A 6,183-nucleotide genomic window follows, 5' to 3' on the forward strand; every position below is an offset into this window, starting at 1 on the left:
GGCATAGACCATTTCCCAGAGAAAGCAACACCTGAGCTGAGTGCTGCAGAACTGTTTAAACACAAGCCAGGCAAAAGGTTTAAGAAAAACGTTGGAGGAAGAGAAACGAAGCCCATGGAAGTGAGAGCTAATCGTAAGAGGAGTTAAGACACTTCTGAACACCGGGGCGCCTGGGTGGCTCAGTCGGTTAAGCGGCTGCCTTCGGCTTAGGTCATGATCCTGGAGTCCTGGGATCAAGCCCCACATCTGGCTCCCTCCTCAGCAGGGAGTCTACTTCTCCCTCTGACCCTACCCCCTCTTGTTCTCTCTCTCTCTCTCTCTCCCTCTCTCTCACTTTCTCTCTCTGAAATAAATGAATAAAATCTTTTTTTTTTTTAAAAAAAGACACTTCTGAACACCTACACCCATAGGATAAACCAGGTGTATGAGGCCTTCCACAGTCTGTTCCCAAACACATTCTCTCCCTAACCAGACCCAACTGCTTGAACACCCCAAATGCAATGTCCTTGTTCAAGACAGTCCTTCTACCTGGGAAGTCCCTTTTGCACATCCACACCCCATTTGTCAAACAGACATCTTCCTACCTATCCTCACTGCCCCCGAGGCAGTTAATTGTCTTTCTGCTTCTCAAATGCCTGATTCTGTTTTAGCTTATATCACCATATGTTTTACAGGAATATAAATAATAAAATGTGTCTGTTTTTTTAATAATTTTAAAGATTATTTAAAATTTTTTCTAATTCAAAAATCATTCTCATTGAAAATAAGATTAGCCTCGGGGACAAGTTGCTTTACCCTGAAAACAAAGAGCAAACAAGTCAACTCTCTTCTGTATATGGAGTTAATCCTCGATGCTGTAAAAATCTCAGCTCCTGTGGCTTCAGCTGCCATCCCTCCACTGATGTCTCTGAGGCTCCTTTCTGCAGCTCCAGGCTGTCTTCCGAACCAAAGACCTAATATCCAGTTCATTCCTGGGCACCTCCACCTGCATACTCCCCCAGCATGTTGAACCCAAACTGAGTTCCTTATTCCCCCTTGCCCCTCCCCAATCACTCCTGTGTTCCATGCCTTGGGAGACAATGTCATAAGTAAAAAATTAGAAAACTATGAGTTATCTTTGACATTTTTCACTCCCCCATTCCTCACAACCTGTCTCCTAAATAACCAACTTTACGTATTAGTTATACGTGATATTATATAGACTCCTATAATACATATAATGTATTATGTATGTGAGTATTATGTATTATATATACTATGGTTCTACATAGCATAGAACTTCAATGCGTAAATACTATTTAGGAGACTGGGTGTGTTATATATATAGTTATAAATATATATAATATATGACCAGAGATAACATAACAAAGTGACATATGACAATTATGTCTTCATCATATTCCTTCTTTCCATCCTTCCTGTCCCTGCAAGTACCTCCTCACCTCTCCCTTAGATTATTGCAATATCTTCAGGACTCAGTGAAGGACTCAACCCCTTCAAATCTATCCTCAAGCCACTGCTTCAGTCATCTTTCCAAACCCCCAATTTGACCATGTCATCTTCATGCTTAAAAGCCTTTGATGGCCCCTCACGGTTTATATGTTAAAGTTGAGGTTCTTTAGCAGGTCGTACAGGGCTTATCTCAGTGTAGCTCATTCTTCAGCTTTATCTCCCCTCTGCTGGGAAAAAAAGGTTAATAGGGAAGATTTACTTCAAATAGTGTGGCCAAGGGCAGAATTCTGCGAGGAGGGGACATCTAGCCCTTTGAGGACTCACCACTTAATAAGCGCTTTCTATGCCTTTGTGGCACTCACTGGGTGACCACGTGCCTGCCGGATGCCAGGCCAGTGCCAAGTGTTTAACCTGGAGCTATATCTTGGTCTTCCAGGCTCATCGCAGCTTCTGTGGGTTCTCTGGCCGCTGTGGCTCTGTGCTGGTGCGTCTCATCCCCGCCCCCAGAGGCACTGGCATTGCTTCAGCCCCTGTGCCCAAGAAGCTACTGATGATGGCCGGTATCGACGACTGCTACACCTCGGCCAGAGGCTGCACTGCCACCCTGGGGAACTTTGCTAAGGCTACTTTTGATGCCAACTCCTAGATGGGTTCTCTGTTAATGCCTAGTTTATGGTCGAGGAAACTGAGCCTCATAGAGTTTGTCACTTGCCTTAGTTCCCACAACCAGTGTGTAACAAAGTCAGGTAGGGCTCAGGCTCCCCGACTCCAAACCCAGCATCCTTAGTCTCCGTGCCATACTGCATCTGCAGAGACGGAGACAGGATGCTGCTCTCTGTACAGTTTGGCTGGAAGACACACAGCTTTCAAGAGGAACCCGAACTCCTCGCCCAGCACTCAGCCCTCCGCGATCTGGCCCCTTGGACCTCCTCAGCCTCATCTAGCCGACCATTCACTGCGCACCCCCTCTCCATCCTGACCCAGCTCCCCTCAGACCCGGCCTGAGTCACAGTCACTCATGCTCTAGGACTTCACTCAAAGGTCACCTCCTCCAGGATGCCCTTCCTGACGTGGCTACCCTGTAAGCCAGGCGAAATGGCCCCTCCTTCTGTGTCACCCACTGTGTAGTACCTGTCATGTTAGACTGCAAATGCTGACTGTCTTCTCTCCCCATAGACTGGGCTCCTCGCAGGCAGGGACCAGGATGGTTCACTCTGTGTTTCCAGGGCCTTGCCTGGCAAGGAGTAATTGCTTTATTATCACCTGCTGACCGGAATTCACACAGCGAATGTCAGAACTGGAAGGGGACTCCGGGTGACTACGGTTGCTCGCATTTGCAGTATACTTGAGATCTAAAATGCCCTTTCAGACCGGTTATTTCATTTACTCCTCTGAGACTGGTATCATCCCCATAGGTGAGAAAACGGAAGTTCAGTTAAGTGACTTTTCCAAGTTCGCCCAGCCAGGAAGTGGCTGGGCTGGGACTGACCTAGGGTCTATTTGACTCCAAGGCTAGTGCTCTTTCCATCACTTCCGCAGTGATCTGATTCAAATAACACGCACATTTTACTGATGAGGACGCCGAGGCCAGGGGAGCAAATTGCTTGCCCAGGTCTTGCGGTCCATACCCCATTCCGTGGTCTTTCCTCCACTCAAACAGGAAATGCCCAGGAGGGTCACAAGGTGAGGACTGGGTCCTGAGCTGGGAAAGGGTGGACTGCCTGTACCTCTTCCCATTGCTCATTTCCCATTTGTCAAACCTGAATGTTTAAATCTTGTATTTAGTATTTATTCTGAAATGGCTTTCATCTAACTTCTCCCCCCTTGCTCACCAATTTAGCTGTCAGAGTAAATAAATGTGAAGCTGGGTCTCTAGCCTCCCCTGGGCTCACATTACCTTCCTAGAATTACACCCCAGTGGGGTGGAACCGCTGCTGGGGGTGAGGGGGTGTTCCCATGAATTATCTAGTTACTGTTGAAGCCTCTTTTCAAACCCAAACCTTGGACCTAGACTCAGGTGGAGAAGGATGGCAAAATTCACCTTGGAGGATGAAATGACCATATCATGTTTAGTGACCGGGAGAAAGAATGAGGTAAGGACTAGATGACATTGTACCTTCCAGATGCTTATGACGTCATACACGCACGATGCTGATGACACTATGTATACAGACTCCGTATGACATTATACACCTAAGGTGTTTATACCATGCCAGAAACCGAGGCGACACTTTTAAAAATACTAGTTTTTAATATGTGGTTCATTGTCACTACACTCCTGAGAGGTAAGTGTTGGTATCTCCATTTGTAAGTAAGGAAACTAAGGCTCAGAGAACCTAAGTGACTTGCCCACAGTCTCCTGTAGGAAGAAATCAAGGATCCCAATGGAATGCACTGAGTTTGCTGATCCTGATTTTGCCAAGTCACTCATATATGGACTCTCTTTCCTGCTGGAGTCAGGAGTTGTTAGAAGAGAGATTTTTTTCCCAAAGTAAGTTCACTCCTGTCCCTTTTGAGGTCAAGCAAGCCGTGGGTTGGAATAAGGGCTCTGCAGCTCCCTTAGGTAAGTTATTCAAAAGAATATTAGATTATTTGATTGAATAAAGCCCTGCCATCCCCCATTAAAAAACAAAACAAAACAAAACAAAAAACCTGATACGGCATCTAATAGAGTAACACCTGGAAAATGTAGCCAGTCCATCCTGTCATGATGGGAGCCCTTCGACATGAATCATTTGCTCAATTTTCACAAGGATAAGAAGTAGAGTCTGTTGTCACCCCCACTTCACAGATGAAGAAGCTGAGGCTGAGCCAGGGACTGACTACCTTGTCCGGGGGTTACCGGGTCATAAGGGGCAATGCTAAGACTGGCAACACAGCAGTCTGGCTCCAGAGTCTCTCTCATGATTGAGATGAACACCTCTTATTCCAATTTTGATTTCCTGAGCACCTAATCCGAATTCAGGAACGGAACCGCGTAGTAGGTAAGAGTTTGGGTTCTGGAGTCTGAGTGCACCTGGCTGGCGCAGTCGGATGAGCATGCAAGCCTTGATCTCAGGGTGGTGAATTTGGGCCCCACACTGGGCATGGAACCTACTTAAAAAAAATAAGTATAATAACATAACCTCCTTGTAGGGTTGCTGCAAGGGTTAAGGAGTATAATACAGTTGCTGAGTGTATTCGGTGCAAAGAGATAATTGAGGGGGAGGAGGTGGTTCATCTGTGGCTATGTGGATGTTTAAGGGTGCACGTGTAGGTGTGTGCACACGTGTGTATATGCACACATCTCACTAGCTTTCTCATTGCAATCGTTCTCTTCGTATAAAAGATTAGGATTCGGAGAGAAACTTCTCAGTCTGAATTTCTGTGTCTGAGAGCAGTAAATGTCCAGGAGGGGGTGGGAGATGCCATTGGTTGGGGCTGGGGCTGATTCTGTGTATCTTGGTGTCTGTAAAGGAGCAGTATTTGTATCTTTGAGGGATATAGGTATGGGTCTTTTGTATGACATTGGTGTGCAGGTACCCTTGTCTGCCATGTGTGCCCGTGTGTGTGCGTGATCGAGGCTGTAACCATCGGGAATCTTGCCGTCCGCAGAGGTGTATATGCTGTCTCCGCCTATAAATGGTTATTTTGCCATTTTGTGTGTGCGTATCTGTGGGTGTCTGAGTAGAGGACATGAGGTTTTGCTTGGGTTTGGAGCTCTGTAGTCGTCTGTGTGCTCTCTTGAGTATGGATGTGAGTACAGGTGGAAAAACAGTTGTGTGGGGTGCACATCTGTAAATGAGGGCAATTAGGGGTTGTGATGATATGCATGGTGGCGGGGGGTGGGGGTGTCGTGATGTCAGTAAGGTTGGCTCTAAGTCTGAGTGTGCATATTTATTTTGCCAAGATGATGTGTATTTACATGTGTCTCTCTGGGCTCAGTTTGTGTGTGGAGAAGGGGGCTGGAGGCTGTGAGTGTCCACTTGTGTGTGGATATTGTGGAGAGTGTTCGTGTGTGTAAGCCTCTACATTTGAGTCTGAGGGTTTTGTGTGTGTGTGTGTGTGTGTGTGTTTAAGGGCCGTGTCTCCTAGCCACACGCCTGGGCTCCCCTGCCTTCCCCACCTCTCTGACTATCAATAGAACTCTACGGAAGGTGAGGTGTGCATTAGACTGGATGTCTCAGCAAATCCCAAAGGGAATGGGGCTAGCCCAGGCAATCCCTCCCAGGAGAATTGAGGGAAATAAGTGCCCCCCCAACACACACACCAAGTAACTCCCCATCCGCCACCCAACCCAACCCCATTCAGCCCTAGGAGCCAGTCCACTCTCTGGTTGTTAGGGAGCAGAGGCATTTGTTCAGGTGTGCATACGGATGCCTCGTATTCCTGTAAATGATGTGAACAGGTAATCATTTACGGCAGTATGTACACAGATGTACCGGGAGTGGGACTCCAGCTCGGCCCGCAGTGTGACCATGGGTCCCTCTTGTACCTGCGAGCGGGGCTGTGCCTGAGGGCCGTGGGTGCCCCCTGAGGGAGGGGCGGTAGTGAGGGCTGAGTGGGAGGGGGGGCTGATGCCTTTGTGTGTCAGCTGTCTGAGTCTCTGTCAGCAGCTCTGAGGTTCTGTGTGTCTATATGTCTGTGTGTGTGTGTCTCTGGGTCGCTGCCTCGCTGTGTGTGTCTCGCTCTGCCTTGGCGGGGAGGGGATTGGTCACGCATGACTCATCTTGAACCGAGCGGGGCTCCAGC

The sequence above is a fragment of the Mirounga leonina genome, unplaced genomic scaffold (genome assembly GCF_011800145.1).
Source record: "Mirounga leonina isolate KUSES-001 unplaced genomic scaffold, KU_Mleo_1.0 Mir_170, whole genome shotgun sequence".
Lineage (NCBI taxonomy): Eukaryota > Metazoa > Chordata > Mammalia > Carnivora > Phocidae > Mirounga > Mirounga leonina.